At 35.7% G+C, this 20487-nt stretch overlaps 1 protein-coding gene across 1 annotated transcript in view; it reads right to left on the bottom strand.

Annotated features, from left to right (window-relative positions):
* Positions 1–300: 300 nt before the first annotated feature.
* LOC141452313 (uncharacterized) overlaps positions 301–20487 on the bottom strand; it is a 38759-nt gene continuing 18572 nt past the window's right edge. Inside the window, exons 1-2 of the mRNA XM_074124313.1 lie at positions 2563–20487; positions 301–596 (exon numbers count right to left, since the gene is read on the bottom strand). The exon at positions 2563–20487 is cut by the window's right edge and continues 18572 nt beyond it. The gene's annotated coding sequence lies outside the window, so the exon portion shown is untranslated. The remainder of the gene's footprint in view (positions 597–2562) is intronic.

Genomic DNA, 20487 nt, shown 5'->3' with positions numbered 1-20487 from the left:
TTATGGAGGGTGCTCATATCAGTACCCTAGCTAAATTCAGGCGAACGTGTTAAATTAGTGGTCAAGAGATAGCCTTCCTCGTCGAGGCAATAAAGAAATAATGATTAGAATAATTTTTTTGTTCTATGATTATTTTTTACCTAGTCATTTGTATATGGCGAAAATTCCATAGTTTGCCTACAAATCTGGTACTCCTGGCATTCATTGCATCACCAGAACATTAATTTTTATGAGAATAATAATGAATGTTACTAACCTGTTCATTTTCGGAGCCAATTTAAGGTAAATAACACAATTGAGTAAAACTACACATAAACATTCTCAACTTTATTTTATATACAGCGCAGAAAATTTTAAATACAATTTTTCCAAACAATTCATTCATTTGAGTCCTCCAATTTTTTGACATTTATGGTTTTACCAAGATTTGAAAAGGTTTAGTGAATCACAAAGGAAGCCCACCAAATAGTTAGTAAGCATTACTTTTTTTAATAAGCAGACCTCTTCGGAACATTTTTGGATGTTTCTGCTTTTTCCAGTCACCGTCCAGAACGTCTAGGTTGTACTTAATCCATTTTTCGTCACAAGTAACGATCCTGCACAGAAAAGGTTCATTTTTATTATAAAATTATTATTATAAATTGAAAAGAAATAGAAAAATAGAAGTAGAAACAGAATAATAAATACATGCTATTTATCTAAAAAGAATATAAAAGAAAATATACATACTCAGAAAAAAGAAAAGTGATATACATAAATAGATAGAATATAAAATAAGAAAACAGAAATGTAGCTTATTAAATGGCATGAACGAACAATTAAAGAATTTAATATACCTAATTGATATATTTGAAAGAAATATTCACAAGCCTTGAAGACAATAAGACTGTGATGGTCAAATCATACGTCGTCGATAATGCCAAGCATATCGTGCTTGATAAGCACGATTTGAAGTTACAATCTTTTTCGGAAGAAGCGTTAAGAAAGGGTATCAGTGCTGATACTGGATGTGAGAAGACCATTTTACCTCCTGATTGATTGTCCTACATTAACGGTGCTTCGATCTCAGTGTTCAGGGAAATCTGGCATTATTGGTTATCACATTGTTGATCTCTCTTCTTCAGACTGTAGGAAAAAGGCCAAGGTACCATACCCGCTGTTCACTAAGAGCAGTACACTCGCACAAAAAATCATATAAAGCCTCCCTCACAAAGAGGGCAGTTAGCATCAGGACGGTCAAGCCAAGGCATGAAATTTAAATGTAAGAGCTCACAGCTGAGCCTAAACAACCATTTCTAATCATTCAGATTATGATTGGCACTCAGCCTCAAGACAAAAACGTTTAACATTATAATTAAGTTCTTTGTACACGAGAAACCTATCAGAATCTCTAACAAGCTAACAATGATGTCGTCTAGCCCCCAGAGGAAACCGTGAATAGTACTAAGGCACATAGACAGTTAACAGCTATCGATGTCGACCACGTTCCTTTTTGGTGGGGCACAGGGGAGAGTTTTTAGATTGTGCTATGGTCGCGGCAACAAAGAGACTCTTGCTTTTGGTATTCACAATACGTTAAGGTTGCAACCTGTATTGTCAAATGTAATTTAGTGTTCGTTATTTCATGCGTTTAGCTTTGTATTTTATACGTTATTTTATACCATAAAACCTAGTTTAATAAATATTTTGTATATTTCAATGTGTGTTCGTTACCCAGTTACCACCCAATGTCTCAACAAGTATTTAGTGAAGTTGTCAACTGCCCTTGCCAGAGAGAAACCTGATCCAGAGAACTATGAAACCCACAGGAGTACTTTGCTCCAGTGCCTGAACCAAAAAGCATTCTGATTAATTACCTCGATTGCCAGAATACTTGGTAAATGATGGGAGGGAAGATTAACCTTTAGACTGTTGGTTTGTAATGAATGTGAGCAACACTGTATTAAGAAGGTGTTGGCGCCTTTTATACTTCTTCTATGTGTGTGCTTCTAATGGCGTCTTATGAAAAATATATGACTCCTGGTTTCCACATTTGTGTTTACTTTCATCAACCCTTTTTGTATTCTAACATAGACAATATCTGCAATGTAAATTTAAAGTAACCGCTTTTAGAAGTTTTCAAGTAAATCGTAGTTAGGTGTTGAAACAACTTCAAAAATAAGACCTTCCTTGGAACACTGTCGGATGCTGCTTTAAAGTCAACAAAAAAGGCATATACCTTATTACCTTTTTTAAGGAATTTACGCTTAATAATGTTTAACAAAGCAAACAGGTTATCGATTGTAGAATACCCTTGCCTGAACCCGGCTTGATATTCACTGAACAACTCATTATTTCCATTGCTAAAATAGAAGACCAGTGAAAATCTTAGAAGCAGAGGCGTCTAAACAGAATATGCCTTGTAATTTCGTACAACATCAACATCCCCTCGTTTAAAAAGCGGAAAAATGATGGTACTTGAAACAATATAAGGCTCAGCATATAAAACTGACAACATATCCCAAGAATGGGTAAGCAAACTATGGAAATAAATTAAAAAATCAGAAATATCAACATTATTACCGCAGAATTGAAGAAGTTGATCCTCAGAAGCTGTGTCCTCTTTGCTCCCAGTGTGTCCAAGAAGACCATTTCACCTCCTGATTGATTGTCCTACATTAACGGAGCTTCGATCTCAGTGTTTAGGGAAATCTGGCATTGCTGGTCATCACATTGTTGATCTTTCTTCTTCAGACTGTAGACCCATCATTACCTTTAAACTAGCCTAGAACTATAAATTAAAGCTTTTATTTAGTATACAATATATAGAGGTTATATTGTTTGTTAGAGAAGAATTGGAATTCTTTTGGTGTAACTTATTTTTTATTTTTACTCGATATCTTTTATTTTTTCATTTTATAATTGTTTATTATTTATTTAATTTCCTACAAAGAAACACCTAGCTTTGCTGAGTTCTCCTCAGAAATTAGGAGATAATAGGAAATTATCAAGTTTCAAATTCTTGAGTTTTAAACTATTAACACTAACTAATACATGGCTTTGTGCAAGGTGCCCCACACATCCACCCATCGTAATCTAGTTTTAATAGCAAAAGGTTCTCCTTCCGAAGAATCACCTCCCACGGTTCTAGCACCTGTGGCACATTTATTCCAATCAAAATATCTATTTCTTCGACTAATTATGGTGTGACTGACTGAGGTTTACGCCTCCCGGCATTGTCCTTAGAGTCAACTGGTGTACCTCTTCAGAATTCTTTCGAGTAATTATGTTATTCATAAATTCGCAGTAGTATTTCTTATATGTCAGATCTCTTTCAAATCTACTTTTCAGATTTGTTATTCTTTTCATTTCATTTCTAGATCTGTTCTCTTCAAGACCTTTGGAAACGGGCAGTTCCTCAACCACATATACCCGTGGTAAAGGCTGAGCACAGCTGTGCTCTGACCAGCTGTTAGCCCCAAGATGGCGGACCTCATGCCAGCTGATGACCTGAAACATACCTCTCACATGTAATAATAATTGTCTTTATTAATTATATTTACATTTATATTCATAAACATCACAAAATAAAAAAAAAAAAAAAAAAGAAAATCACCTACAAAAAAAAAATAACTAAATATACACTGGGCCAAAAAAGTCTGTGAACACTAACCTAAATTTTATTACTTTTATTATTATCTTATTAGAAACTTCTTTTATTTTCAAATGAAATATACTATTCGATAGAGAGAAACCAGAGTTTTTCATTTTATATTCAATCTTTTATTTTTGTTCAGCAGGAATATCACAATTAAATGTTTAACAAAACAACACCCCAAACGAATGCAAAAAAAGTCTGTGAACAGCTGTATAAATATGTAAAAACATTGAGATAACAAACAGAAAAACGATTGAATAAAGTTTCAAAGTTCTCTATTGTATTGTAGAAACCACTACAGTCAGTTTTGTGAATATAATTAAAAAGTACGGAAATGTGATTAGTAGGCCACGCAGTGGACGGCCACCAAAACTTAATTCCTTTCATAAACGGCAAATTCTGAAGTCTGTTCGAGAAGAACCCAGGACAAGCGCTCAAAAAATCAGTCAAGAATTATCAAGTGGTTATGTGTAAGCGTAACACCACATACAATTAGAAATAAATTACATGAATACGATTATTGCGGTCGAGTCCCGAGGAAAAAACCTTTAATCAATAAAATAAATAGTAACCGCCGATTGGATTTCGCGAAAGAATATGTTTCTAAGCCTTCTAGTTTCTGGGAAACCGTAATCTTTTCAGATGAGTCGAAATTCAATGTATGTGGGTCTGATTGACGACAAAAAGTGTGGCAAAAAAGAAATGAAGCTATGAAAATGAAAAATATGAAGCCTACTTTTAAGCATGGGGGAGGCAACATTCTGGTGTGGGGTGCATGAGTGCTAAAGGAGTGGGCAAGTTAGATCTAATTAATGGTATGATGGACCAATATGTGTATGTGGATATATTAAGACGCAATTTAAAAGAAAATTCAAAAAAATTAGGGTTGGAGGGAACGTTTGTCTTCCAACAAGACAATGACCCGAAACATACCGCACCAAAAACTCGGGAATGGCTTTTAAATAATACACTCTGGCGCCTAAACACCCCTCCACAAATGCCAGACCTTAACCCAATAGAACATTTGTGGGATGAAATCAGCCGCGAAATAAATAAACGAGGAATAAGAAACCGTGAACAACTAAAAAACGCTATTTTAGAAGAGTGGGATAAAATTCCAACATTGACGACCACAAAATTATTAGGATCGATGAAAGCTCGTTTGTTGGAAGTGATTAGGAACATAGGAGGTCCTACAAGTTTTTAAAATTTATAATTCACGTACAATGTGTAACAATGATTTATTTCTGCAAAGTGTTCACAGACTTTTTTTGCATTCGTTTGGGGTGTTGTTTTGTTAAACATTTAATTGTGATATTCCTGCTGAACAAAAATAAAAGATTGAATATAAAATGAAAAACTCTGGTTTCTCTCTATCGAATAGTATATTTCATTTGAAAATAAAAGAAGTTTCTAATAAGATAATAATAAAAGTAATAAAATTTAGGTTAGTGTTCACAGACTTTTTTGGCCCAGTGTATACTACAATGCATTTTATATTTTAACTGAAGACACACCTCTTGGTCTTTCTTGGAAGGTGATCAAATTTTTTCACCTCTATGGGAGGAGTGGGGAAGGAAATGCAGTTAAAATTGTACCTGTGTCCCAAATTTTTATGTTTACTTTCACGTTCTGGATGAATAGTTACGAGACGGGAGAGTATGGCATACATGAAACACCGATCATCATTATTTTGTACAATGATTACTGCTTTTTTATTAGCAATGTGAAGAGGTAAAGGGATATAACTGTTACCTCCCACGGGCTGGAAACGGTTCACCATTAGGACTCCATCAAACTCTTTCAAGAACCACCCACTCCCCTTTAATGTGGACTCCTCCATCTCAGTTACTAATTTCTTAAAATCTTCTCTTTTAAGTATTTTATGATAATGTTGGCACTCCGTAATTAATAAAATCACACGTAATATAAAATAATAAGTAATGTAAAATAATAATAATACAAATATATACAGGGTGTTTCAGGGTTAAGTGTCCTAACTTAAAATATGAATTTAGGACCTCAAAACAAGAAAAAAAAATCCTCTGGAGGTATGCCCGTAAACGCTTTATGAGATATTCACGTCTAAAGATTTACATTTTATGAATTATTATTAGGTATGTTATAATAATAAAAAATTAATAGTGTCTTCCAACTACTTTATTAATAGAAAATAATGACAATTAAAAGTAAATAAATAAATAATAAAGAAAATGTGGGAATCGGAATCTTTCTTCCACAGCAGCAATAGCCGAACGGCACTGGATTGCTGTAATTGATTCAATTACTCTTCTTCTTAAAGAATGAAGATCATTGACCGGTATTTTATAGCCTTTTCCTTTAATGGCACCCCAAGCAAAAACAATCCATTGGTGTCAGAACTGGAGAGCAAGCAGGCTGAGCCACCGGTCCTGCACTAATAAACTAATAAAGTAGTTGGAAGACACTATTTTTTTTTTTTTTTTTTTGCGCATCAACAGCTGAGGTTATTTAACGCGGTTATTTAATGAAAATTAAAAATTATTTAAAAAAATGAAAAAATAAAAACTAGAATAAGAATAAATTACTAAATAAATAATTATATATATACAACTAATAAAATTAACTATATAAAATACAATGAAATAATAATAATAAAAAAAGACGAATATATATATTTGTAAAACAAAAACAAACAAAAAAACAATTAATTAAAAAAAGTACTCGCTATATAGAAAAACAGGCAGGATGCTGGAAAAGTTGTAGTCACCAAAAACTCAGAACAATTGTACGAGCGCAACAGAATTCAAAAATTAAATGTAATTTTTTTTTTTTTTTTAAAGGAAAAGTAGTGCCTTGTCCACACTTGGATACAAAGTCGAGCGATTTCTGTATATAGACAATGTCTAGATACAATCGAACGACAAATTCATGTCTAAAGACATGTTTTTGGAACAAAATCGCAGAACATTTGTTTCCCATTTGAAATGGGAGACACGAGACAATTGTTAGACAATGTTCGCAATATTTGGTAGTGTGGACGTTTTGCAAGACACGGTCTCCACTTCTCCAGTTATTCTCTGTAAGCCGTAGAGAACGCTTCTCTTTCCATTTGGTTTTAGTTTTGTTTTTTAGTTTGGTTTTTAGTTATCAAGATGTGACCTACAGATAAAGTATTATTGTTAATAGAAGATTTCCACTCGGCTGCTTGTTTGTGGGAAGTGACTAACCCCGATTATAAAAATCGTAGTAAAAAAAGAAAGGTAACTGAAGAGCTGGCCAGAAAATTTGAAGTATCCGTAGGGGATGTGGAAAAAAAATCCACAATTTGAAAACAGCATTTCAGCGGGAACACAAGAAAATTACTCAGTCGAAGAAAAGCGGTACATCTCCTCTCAAGACTTCTTGGTTCGCATATGAACACTTGCTATTTCTGCTGCAAGGATCTGAATCAAGAGGTAGCAGAAGACTGTGATGAGGAACGAAGCAATGAATTAGGAAGCATAGAAGAGACTGTAAGTACTTTTAAAATATTTTTAATTTAACTTGTTTGCATGGATATAGACCAGAAAACAATGTTATTAAAATGGAGAGGACAAATATTATTTATTAAAAATAACAACTTGTGAACAGAAAATATTATCTTAGTATAAATGTGTCTGTTTTACATTTTGTCAGCTATTTGGGCTACAATTCAGTAAAATCGTATCATATCATATTGCCATGAAACCTCTCCTTCAGGAGAAAGGAAATAATCTCTGAACTCATTCCGAATTTCATGTAAGTTTGTTGTTGACTTTTGGGGTAATTTTTGGAGATCGATTAAAATGGTATTTTCAGTCACTTCCTTCCTCCATGATCCCTCAATCAAGTTTCCATCTGGATCATATGAATCAAAAACACCAGCTGGGGTGTAGTTACTTCTTGATACACTGTTTCTGCGCAAAAAAATTATGCAAATAAATGCAAACTAAAACAATGAGCTCTGTTTTATCTGGAGCCAGAACTATTGGTTTCAGTAATATTCTAAATTTTGATGACATGATGCCAAAAACATTTTCAATTATCCTTCGTGCTCTGTAGTTGAAGATCCTTTCTGATGTCGATGATCCTGGCTTGTGACCTGGGTATGGCTTCATCATGTAAGTAGATAATGCGAAAGCATCATCGGCCACAAAAACATACGGGACTGGACAAGTTCTTCCAGGTAACGTTTCAAAACCTGGCACATTTAGGGAATGTTTTCTAGTTTGTGGTAGAGTAAGTTGTATTTGAATACCCCACCATCCGAAATTCGCAATAAGCTGCATGAAATCATTTGCCTCAACCAGAGATAAATACACAATGTTTGTGAACTTATTGCAAACAAGCTGAGGAACTCCAACCGACCAAAATTGGAGATATCTTTGGCTCAGCACAATATACATAGCGTTATACTTAGTTTGGAAATGGGTATGTATGCTGGCCAAGTTCCTAGCTTGCAGCCTACAGCAACGTCCCCTTCGTCCACAATTACAGATGCTATTCCCACAAGATAAACACCTGCGGAGATAAGCTCCCGACAAATAATATATATACTCCTGTAATCACGAGGAAGGGGACACACCCATAGTACTTCTTAGACGTTACACATTGTGGGGGAGCCCCATAATCAGTAACGTCATCTAGGATCTGTATCGAACCTGAGATCGATATATAACCTAGGAGAGGGTTACACTACAAAAACCGCAGTGCAGAGATATATGTATTCTTTAGTGAGTGTAGTTAAGTACACGCCCTTACTTTTTTTCTTATGATTCAGTTTTGTCTAAATGGTACTGTGCTCATTTTATTGTTGATGTTTACTAGCAAGCCTAGTTATTGTGAAATAAGCGTTGACTGAGTAAGTTTATCGCCTTGTTGATAAATCACCTACATTCTCCCACAACATTATACTGTTTTTACTTTAAGTGTTGTAATTGTTTCGCAGTGTATCTTTATAATAAAGTTTGTTTTTAAAAACTTAATTTCGGCCCTCATATTTATAACTGGCACCCGATTGCAGGGACAGCAAAGACTTTTAAGTTTCGACCAATTGTCCAACTTAAGTTGACTGTAGTATCTACAGCAAAACCCATTCAAGTTTCGACCTATTGTCCAGCTGATGTGGACCGCAGTAGTTACTACAAAATTGCTGTCGGACAGTATGGCCAAAAGCCCCGCTAATCATCAAGAAGAGGGACCAACGTGTGACCAATCGTCCCACGGGAAAGAACACTGGATAACTCCAGACAACATCAGAGTAATCCATATACTTACTGGACAGACTCCACCTCCGAAGAGCTTCACATCAAGCCTTCGAGGGAGCGGTCTTCAAGAAGAACGAAGTCAACAGTAAGGTGGAAAGCTACAGCTACATCAACTACAACTGAACAACAAGCAACCAATCCTACTACATCTAAACTACTCAAAAGTTGCTAAGGAATTTATAAATAACATCGAAAATAATTTATTTGTACAATGTTTTGATGTTTATTTCTTATTTTGGTATACAATATTAGTTTATATTAAGAATTAATGCTCTTCTTAGTCGTACAAAGGTTAATTCATTTTGATAAATTTAATGACAAAAAAAACATTGCTAATTTTGTCCTTTAACACATGGGCTGAAAAGTCCCGGGCCTAACACATAGATGGCGCTAGTTTTATTGCATTCACCTCTTTTTCAGTTATTTTCAAAATAACTAACCTTCAAAAGACAGCTGTTAAAATTTCATGATATTCTATTCATTAGTTTGTGAGTTATTGCGCTAAGAGTGACGCTACTTTTGTTATTTTTAAAACGGATCAAAAACAATTTCGTGTTTTAATTTTACACTGCCTCTTGATGGGAAAAAATACCGTTCAGTATTCAGTATTCTAATGCATTTGAAAGTGAATGAACTTTTTTTTTGCTTCTCAATTCTAATTTTTCATCATGCAAAGAAGACCTCTAAGTGATGAAAGGGCAAATTTAATTGTCCAGTTTCATTTACAGGGCCTTTCTCAGCTTGAAATTGTTAATGCTTTGAACATTGCGCCAAGTGTTGTTTGCCGATCATTGCAAAGATACTGTTGGATCCTCGCAGGGAGGTGCGGCCCCCCTTGTGGGAAATTTAGGTTGAGGCAATGGAGGGTTGGCTGCATTGGAGTTCTAGAAGGAGAGAGGGACTGCGTACGTGACCAAGTACAGGCAGTTGTCCTTGACTTCACAAGGAAGTTAGAAGTGTAGATTTCTCAAGTGCAGTTTTTTCAATATAGCGTCATTGCGCCAATCTTGTCTTTTACAAATTTGTCACTGTGTTTTTGGTCTAGCCAGTGTAGTCTGCCTGGAGTTAACATATTCAATACAAGTGTCTGTGGAAAATAACCCCCCTTCTGGCGTTATTGTCATTTCCGTTTTTTCGGCATGTAATTGCCCCTTCAATCTTAAAGGTCTTATAAATCTGTAAGTGTACCTATTTGTACTCCCATTTGGAGAGATTTCCCTTGACACCAGGCAAGAGAATTGTAAATCTGTTCACATTAACGTTCCCTCCGCCAGGAAGGATAAATTGTGTAATTGTCAATTGTATGCTGTCTAGCCCATTAGTATTGTATTGTCAATAAATAATTGTTATTTTCGTAAGGCATTGACGAAGGTATTTTGGGTGGCTGTGGCGTCCACCACATTTTATTTCCCCTACTTTCAATACAACATAATTAGACTGAATTGCTTTCCCATATTTCGTCCTCGCCTTGGACATTTCATTTAGCCCTCTTCGAATATTGTTCAGATACCACGAGTTTGGAACTGCACAAAGACGCTATGGCGGTGAGAATTTTCGAAGAACCACTGAAAGAGAAGGCCGCCTAGTGAGGATGAATGCCCGCAAAAACCCTTTTTTGACCGCCCGACAGTTTCAAAATCGTCTTTTTGAATCCTCTGGGTCTCAAGTATCTGATCAAACGATTAGAAATCGTGTGAGAGTGGTTGGTTTACATTCGTATCGCCCAGTTAGAAGGCCCACTTTGGATACTCGGCACAGAAGAGCAAGATTGGAATGGGTAAACTCTAGGTTGAGGAAGAACCAAAACTGGGAATTTGTATTGTTTAGTGAAGAGTCAAGATATTGTTTATCGAGTGATAGCAGACGTTTGCGAGTATGGAGAAGGCCAAACACTCGTTTTGAGCCACAATTCATCCAACCGGTAACAGCACACGGCGGTGTCATGGTGTGGGGTCTCAACAATCGTACTGAACTGCACATCATTCAGGGCACTTTAAATGGGATGAGATACAGAGACGACATGGAGTTGCTGCTGAGCAGTCATTGTGTGCACATCGAATCTGTGTCTAGCTACGGGCGCCGGGGGAGATGTTTCAACTGTGCACAAGAGCGGCATTTTGCGCGGGAGTGCCCCCGCTTTTGCCGGTCGCCCCCTCGTGGGTGGAAAAGCTCGGGTACTATGGATAAGGTGAGAGAACCACGGGCGAGAGGTGTGCAATGTTATACCTGCGGGGAATTTGGGCACATCTGTAGGATGTGCCCGAAGAGAGCGATACCTGGATCCGTGAGTCCAGACTATGTTAGGGAATTGAACTATTTGGTGACTGCCCCAAAATCCCTCCTCCCGCAGCCAGCAGGAGTTGCTACCTGTCTTTCAAAGAGTGAACATCTATGTCCAGTTAGTTCAGTTTTACTTATGGTTAATTGTGGAGTTTTTCTTTGAAATTTTGCTGAGTTATTGTGGAACTTGTTAGGAACAATTGTGAAAATTTTTTCGAAAATTGATCGAGCGGTTTCCGTGTAATCAATTAAAGTATTAATTGAATTTTATAATAAAATTATATACATTGTGCAAAGGTTATTGTGGTGGGGAGCTTTGTTATTTTGCTTATTTGTGATTTTAAGAGAGGAGAAAGGGAAGAGAATTCAAGCTAAGGTTTTTTTAAATTTTTCCTTAATAAGTAAATATGTTCCTTTAAACTGTATTAAATATAATTTGATGGGTGTATATAGGCGATAAGCTTGAAACCTCTATTTCATTTCAAATTTGTGTACTTTGTGTAAAGTTTTGTAAATAAATAAATATTATTATTATTATTATTAGGGAAGAGAATTTTGCGATATCAGCTGCTCGGACAGTGCCCCCATTACGGACCTTCTCTGACGGGCTTTGTTATACTTTCTCTTTGTGGCTGAGTATATATTAAAAAAAAAAAAAAAAAAAAAAATCTGAAAAATGTCAGAAAGTTTCAATTTGCAAGATATTTTTGACTCTATAAAGCAATTGCAGTCTGAATTTTGCAATGGAAATGAAGTTTTATCTGACAAAATAAAAAGTTTGGATGTAAGTATAAATAAAGTGCTAGCTCAACTTACAGATCAGTCAAATAAAGTTTCTAATTTAGAGAAAATGCATCGTATTTACGAGAACAATTACAAAAGAAACAATTTAATTTTGTTTAATTTTCCTGAGAACCCGAAAGAAAATATATGGGATCTGGAGAAGGAGATAGAACTCTTTTTAAAAAATGTAATTAAAACTACTGTAAACTTGAATGAGATTGATTTTATAAGGAGAATTGGCGTCAAAAAGGGTAACAGACCAATTCTGATAAGATTTATAGCGTACAGGCGTAAAATTGAAGTGTTAAGACTGGCGAAAAACTTAAAAGGTTCAAACTTGGCTTTATCAGAAGATTTTCCAGAGGAAATAAGAAAAATAAGGAAGGCATTGTATCCCTATTGGAAGGCGGCTAGGGAGGAAAATAAAAGAGCCTATATGAGATATGATAAACTGTTGGTTGACAATAAGTTTTGGAGCTTAGAAGAACTTCAACGTGGGAGTATCACTAATGTAAATTACGCTTCAGAGAGTGAAAAAGATGACTCCTCATTAACTGAAACTGAAAATCTCTCCGATGGTACACTTAGAAGGTGGTTGCAAGAAGGAAAACTCATGAAGAAAAAAAAGATAAACAAAAGAAAAGCCGACGGTTCTCCTGGGAAGGGTTCGCCTTTTCGTCGCCCACGATCAAGACAAATTTCCCCTAAACAGGTTGAAGAAAGTAAATGATAGAAGTAGGCAACAAAATATTTTGGTGAATGGTTCTGGACTGTCTGAAAGGTATTTTAGTTTAGTTATATGGAATATGAGAGGTTTTAGTAATTTGATTGATTTAAATTTCATAAAATTTGATATTATTGGGCTGGTGGAAACGCATTTATTAAATATTAACAATATTTCTGATCCTATTCTTAATGATTATATATTAATTCACTCAAATGCTGTCAAAGTTAAGTGTTTTGGCCGAGCTAGTGGGGGCTTATTACTGTTTATAAGAAAACAATATAAAGTAATATTAATAGATAAATGTGAATATTGGATTTTTGTGAGTGTTTCTTTTGAATATTATTCTTTTATTTTGGGTGTAGTTTATTTTAATACCTCATTAGATTTAGATGTAATGTTAGATTTGTTTCATTCGGCTCTCACTAGTATACAGGAGAATTATAGTTCTCTACCTGTGTTTATTGGAGGGGATTTTAAAGCTCGTGTGGCCGACCTTAATCAGTTAGGTTCTGATTTGTTTCATGACACTTTACTCTATCCTGCAAGACATAATCAGGATTTGGTATGTAATTCTAGAGGTAAACGGCTAGTGTCCTTTATGGAGTTATATTCAATGGTACTTATTAATGGCAGATCAGTGAGTGATTCGAGGGGCGATTGTACCTATGTACAAACACTCGGCTCTAGTACTATTGATCTTTTTTGGGCTGATATATGTCATTTAGACTTAATTGCAGATTTATGTGTAGATAATATTGTCACTGCCTCTGATCACTTCCCATTGAATATTTCTCTAAGGTTACCTGGTTCTGTGCCATCCAATAAAAGTAAATTTCAAAAAGTGAGTAAATTGGTTTTTGATCACAATAAATTGCCCTTATACAACAGTATTATGGGTCACTCTTCAAGAATTTCAGTTGATTTTGAACGATCATCTATTGATTATGTTAACGATAATTTGATTTCTGCTGTTTACGATACTAGTGAAAAGTTGGAACTTTGTAAATCTTTTTTTATAGGAGGATCGAATAAAATGGTCTCAAATAAACATTGGTTTGATCATGATTGTGTCGAACAAAAGCATAAGCTCAAATTATTATTAAAAAATTTAAAGTCTTCGGGTAATAGAAATTCAATTAACACTAATTATTTAAAAGAAAAGAAAAAATATTTACAATTGATCAAAAGTAAGAAAAAACTGTACAATGCTGTTTTAGTACAAAGTTTAAGTGACTGTAAGAACAGTCAAACATTTTGGCAAACCATAAATAAATATCGCAAAAAGGCCAATAACCTTGCGCCAGTTATTAAATGTGAACAGTGGCAATCTTATTATAGTGATTTATATCCAAACAGAATATTAGATAATCAGCTATTCATTGATGTACTGAACCCTTTCTTTGATCTTCCTATAAATACAAGCGAATTGTATTGCGCTTTGAATAATTGTAAATTTAATAAGGCACCTGGAGCTGATGATATTTCTAATGAATTTTACAAGTATCTTCCGCAAAATTGGTTATTATATATTGAAACAATGTTCAATAGAATTTTGTTAAATGAGTGTATCCCGTCTTCTTGGTCCAATATTATAGGTTTTAATTTACACAAGAAAGGTGACAGATCTTCATTAGCAAATTACAGATTAATAGCTTTAGCTAATACTTTGTTGAAAATATTTACTTTGATTTTATCAAATAGAATTGTAACTTGGTCAGAAACGGTTGGTGCAATACCTGAATGCCAGAATGGGTTCCGAGCTGGACGAGGCTGTACTGATAATATTTTTATTTTATCCTCATTAATACAAATTAAGCTTTCCCGGCCTGGTGGTGAATTATACGGTGTTTTTGTAGACTTTAGAAGGGCCTTTGATTCTGTGAATCATACCTTACTTTGGTCAAAATTATTCCAGATTGGGATTAGCGGTAAAATTATAAGATTTCTAAAAGTACTTTATGATAATGCAGTCTTGCAAGTTAGGGTTGGTAATCAATTATCGGAACCAATAGAGGTCACTGAGGGTGTTTTGCAGGGGGAGTCGTTGAGTCCGCTCTTATTCAATTTGTTCATTTCCGATATTGAGACTTATTTTAGAAGTAGGGGACTGTTCGGCGTTCCTGTGGGGCATCGCTCTGACATTCTGATGTTGTTATATGCCGATGACTTGATAATCTTTGGGGATTCGTTCACCGATATTCGATCGAAACTGAAATGCTTGGAATCGTACTGCAAAGAAAATTGTTTAAATGTTAATACCAATAAAACCAAAATTATTAGGTTTTCAAAAAGTTTTACGAAAAAAGTCAGAAATTTATACTTTAACAATGTTTTGATAGAACAGGTTTCTAATTACAATTCCTTGGGGGTTTTATTTTCTAATTCCGGGGTTTTTCTAAAAGCGTCTGAAAATGCGGTATCTAAAACAAATGCGGCTATTGGAACTGTGTTAAATACTTGCGCTGCATCGAAATTAATCTGTTGGGATTCCAGGGTTAAACTGAATGAAGCCATTGCGATGAGCGTATTATTGTATGGTGCCCATATATGGGGGCTCAGGTACAGCAACACGTTGGATGCATGTAGTCTAAATTTTTACAAGCGTTTGCTTGGATTACCGCGTTGTACGCCCAACTTTGCCGTGCGTTTGGAATTTGGTGTGGTACACATTAGTTATCTTCTTCTCAAGTTTGCTGGTAACTGGATTTATAAATTAAAAGCTATGTCGCCCGACAGATACCCGTTGCTGTGTTTTCTAAAGCTGTTGGAATTAAGTCGTAATGCAGTAAATACCAAGTATAATTGGGTTTCACAATTAAATTTCTTGTTTCCTTCTTTAAATCTATCAGATATTTTATTCAATGACAATATTTCCAGTTTGAAGAAGCAGTTGAAACAGTTTTTAGTTAGCTATAAAAAGTCGCTTAAAGAATCTGACCTTTGCAAATTGCACAGCTCCAATTTCAGTTTAATCTATTCTGCGTTAGTTTTTAATGATCAGGAGCCACAGAATTATTTGAATTTTCCTATTTCTTTTAAATTTATACGATTGCTCTCTCAGTTGCGTTTGTCCTCTAAATATGTATTGAAGATTAGTATTGGTAAAATTACATATACATTAAATCCAAATGAAAAGTGCACTTTGTGTAACACCGCCCAATTTGAAGATTTGTCCCATATTTTGTTAAATTGCCCAATATATTTACAATTTCGTTTAAAATATTTAGGTTTTTTACAAGATGTTGATCAATTTAATTTTCCAATATTATTTCATAATATCAGTGCCGAAAATATAAAAAAATTATACTATTATGTGGAAAATGTGTTAAAACTGAGGGCATTTATTCTAAATGAATAATACAGTGTTTAACTAATAATATGAATTATTGATTTATATGAATATTTAATAACTCATTTATCGCAAGAGATTTTGATTTCTATTAATTATTACTTAAATTATAACACTGGTATTGTTTTTTTTTGTTTGCTATGTAAGATGTACAAGTTTTTCTTTTTGTTTTTTGTATATGTACTGTTTTTTGTTTTTTGTAGCAACTCCTTTGTATAGGGCTATGCCCATGTAACAAATAAATAATAATAATAATAATAACATCGAATCTGTGTCTAGCTACGGGCGCCGGGGGAGATGTTTCAACTGTGCACAAGAGCGGCATTTTGCGCGGGAGTGCCCCCGCTTTTGCCGGTCGCCCCCTCGTGGGTGGAAAAGCTCGGGTACTATGGATAAGGTGAGAGAACCACGGGCGAGAGGTGTGCAATGTTATACCTGCGGGGAATTTGGGCACATCTGTAGGATGTGCCCGAAGAGAGCGATACCTGGATCCGTGAGTCCAGACTATGTTAGGGAATCGAACTATTTGGTGACTGCCCCAAAATCCCTCCTCCCGCAGCCAGCCTCACCTGCGGGAGGGATGCCACCACGGGGCCAAGATACCGGATTATAAACGTTGCCACTCCCAGCTCCAGGTTCATCAGGATCCCGGTGAAGCTCTCAGGAGAGACCAGAACCTTGCTCGTGGATACGGGGGCGGGTGTTTCCATCTTGTGGCAACCAGTACCGGGGGTTCCGTTGGTAGAGAGCGGGGTGGTAGCACAGGGTGTGACGGGTAGCCCCGTTGGAATCAAGGGAGTACAGCGACTAGACTTGAAGTGGCGGGGTCAAACCATCGCCCAGGAGTTTTTAATAGCGGAAATAGATGTTGAGGGAGATGGCATTTTAGGGATCGATGGTATGGTCGCTTTGAAGATGAGGTTGGATATGCGGACGCTTGAATTAGAAGGAGATGAGGGGGAAGGAGCCTCGGATGGCCGGGAGAAGGTGTTACTCGTAGAGAAGAGTGAACCTCAATCCAGATTTGAGAGAAATGAATTCCTCGAGAACGAGGCAGAGAGAGATGAGTCGGGAGCCACATACCTGGTCGCGGCAGAAAAGATAACGATCCCACCCCGTTGCGAAGTGCTGGTACGCGGTAGAGCCTCTGGGTGGCGCTCAGGCGCCACCGTGCTGGTGGAACCCTACCCAGCCAAGACCAATCGGAACTGGTGTGTAGAGAGCGAATACTACAGAAAAATGATAAGAAACTATGCCAAAATAGCGAAACCCATTACAAAATTATTAAGAAATAACTCTAAAATAGACCCTACTGACAGAGAATATCTTCAAGCTATAAACCAACTGAAGGAAATCCTACAGAACAATTCTATCCTCCAATACCCTGACTTTGACAAAACCTTTACAGTAACTACTGACGCCTCAAATTACGCTATAGGCGCCGCACTATCGCAACAAACAAACGGCAAAGACCTACCAATATCATATGCTTCAAGAACACTTACTGCTCAGGAGGAAAACGCTAGCACTATTAAAAAAGAATTACTCGCTATCATTTGGGCATGTAAATACTTTAGACCTTATATCTACGGTAGAAAATTCATAATCCAAACGGACCACAAACCACTGCAATACCTCCACAATATGAAGGAACCTAATGCAAAAATGTTACGATGGAAATGTCAACTCTCCGACTATGATTTTAAAATAAACTATGTCCAAGGAAAGACTAACCAAGTTGCAGATGCTCTATCAAGGAATCCACCACAAGAAGTAACAGCTAGTGAAAATATTAACGGCGAGGATAGTAACACCGACGATATAATTGACCAATTTTTAAGAGAAGACTTAGACACAGAACAGATCATAAGGCAGCCAACCTCACCTTAATCCCGGTGAGGACCCGGAATAATCCCAATCAAAATCCAAAACTCCTTTATTATTAGGGATTACTTCACCTATGTACACTCAATCAATCTAACTACCCTACAAAAAGAATTAAATGAACTCTACCTTTCCATTTCCCAAAACAAACCTAAAAGAGTTTCCCAAAACTACTCGGAATCCTTAAAACTAAATACCAATGAGATAATTAAAGAAACTCAAAAATCACATTTACTACGACCAAAACAAACGACCACATTTACGTCAACACTAACCCCCAAAGATCGAAACGAGGCCTAATTAACGCCCTAGGTACTGCCATCTCATGGATAACAGGAAATATGGACGCAAACGACAAAGAACGCTATGACCGGATCATTCACAAAATCGAGGCTAATGATTACCATTTAGAACATAACATAGAACAACAAATCGCTATTAATAAGAAACTTATAAATGAATTTAATCAAGATATAAAGATAATCTCCCAAAATAATTCCAAGGTTAAGAAATTACTAACACTAGATAGTAACTTTGTAGAACTCAATCAATACTATATGATTCTATATTCAAACATAATGTTATTAATAAATAAGATAAATGATGTCTCTTTATCTTTAGAATTTAATATAAATAACAATAACAAAAGACACTAACAATAATAAAAAACATAACAAAAGAAGAATTGCCAAAGTTAGGACAACATAATCCCATTCAATTAATTTTCAATTCCTCTGAAATTTTATGGAAAACCAGTCAATTACACTGCTCCATAACATCCACACACCTACATTATCTCCTCAAACTACCCCTTGAAACCCCTGCCATAGAAACATTCTTTTTATTATCATATCCTTACGACAAAGATGAGAAAACCCTAACCATACATGCCAATCCTCCTTTCATCATTAAAACATTCGACCTCCTTACCGGAGATTGTGAACTTATTCTAGAATATTATTATTGCAGGAAAACTACCAAAATAAACAACAAATGCATAGAAAACATAATTAACATCAATAATAATGATGAATGTAAACAAATAAATATAAATAAACCAAACCCTTTTATAAAATACATTGTTTGGTTTCCCGAAAGTTGCGGCCCCCTGACTGCAATTTGCTAAAGGCGCCTTGTGTCGGTTGGTGGAATTGTGTGTGTGGACGGAATGGGAGTAAGGACAGTGCCAGGAGTCCCTGGCCATCTCAGTCGAGTTGGGTTAATACGTCATAGGAGCGGTGTAAAAACGTTGTTGTGCTTTTTGTCGCCATATTGGCTTCCTTTGTAAAACCACCTCGTGTTGAACTTTGTGTTAATTGCAAATCTTTATGCAAATTTATGTAATTGTGTGGTATTCTGGTCATGACCTTAGCTATATTGGCTATCAAATGCTTGTAAGTCAGATACTCATATATTGTAATTGTTAATAGACTTTTTTTTCTTTTTTTAATACGCCCGGTATATTGAATTCAATATTGAGCCAAGTACAGTATCCCGCACTAATATATATGATAGACATTTCCCTTGTTTTGTATATGGTTGCCTGTAATTTAGTAATAAGTGTAATTTAGTAATAATAATTATCCTTACGACAAAGATGAGAAAACCCTAACTATACATGCCAATCCTCCTTTCATCATTAAAACATTTGACCTCCTTACCGGAGATTGTGAACTTATTCTAGAATATTATTATTGCAGGAAAACTACCAAAATAAACAACAAATGCACAGAAAACATAATTAACAACAATAATAACGATGAATGTAAACAAATAAATAAAAATAAACCAAACCCTTTTATAAAATACATTAACAATAACCAATATTTAATTTATAAGAATGAAATTATTTCTATCAAGAATAATAGTTTAAGTAAAATTGTTAAAATAAAATAGCCCTCTCTAGTACAATTAACTCCTGTAGAATCCCTAAATAATTTCAAAACCCCATACCATTACACAGAGTCCGAATCCATACCCATCATCGAATCTATAACATCAGAAAAATACTAACTTAATATAACCTTCAAGGACTTACAAAACATGAACATTCAAATGAAACCACTAGAAGAGATATCTTAGCCTCACCACACTCTTATCCTCTATATAACCATACTAATTATTAGTCTCATACTTCTTATCCACATCCTTAACTCATGTAAAACAACCATTCGCAACTTATGTGTGAAACATCTTCCAAGAAAAGAGACTTCCAACTAAGGCGAATCACAAGCAGAAGAAGAACCTTCAATTGAACCCCTTCCAAGACACCAGTATCTTCAGCTGAATCCAGTGTCGACGTGAGGACACGACGAAACTTAAGGAGGGTTATATCGCCAATATTGCTGATAAGACTACTACCTACGCATTTCCTGTTCATAACCTATATAAATCCTGTTTGATTCTCGAAAGGAGATGCGGCCCCCCCTTGGCTGGAATTTTTCTGTGTGCCTTGTTGTCGGTTGGCGGAACTGGGTGTCTGGAAGGAGGGGAGAGAGTGGAGACGGTGTGTGCTGCGTGGCAGTTGTCCTTGACTGTAAAAGGAAGTTAGATGTCTTTT

The sequence above is a fragment of the Rhodnius prolixus genome, unplaced genomic scaffold, assembly GCF_049639745.1.
Source record: "Rhodnius prolixus isolate KJV_2025 unplaced genomic scaffold, Rpr scaffold_3, whole genome shotgun sequence".
Classification (NCBI taxonomy): domain Eukaryota; kingdom Metazoa; phylum Arthropoda; class Insecta; order Hemiptera; family Reduviidae; genus Rhodnius; species Rhodnius prolixus.
Note: the sequence above shows the minus strand (reverse complement) of the source record. Positions and strands in the feature narration are given on the sequence as shown.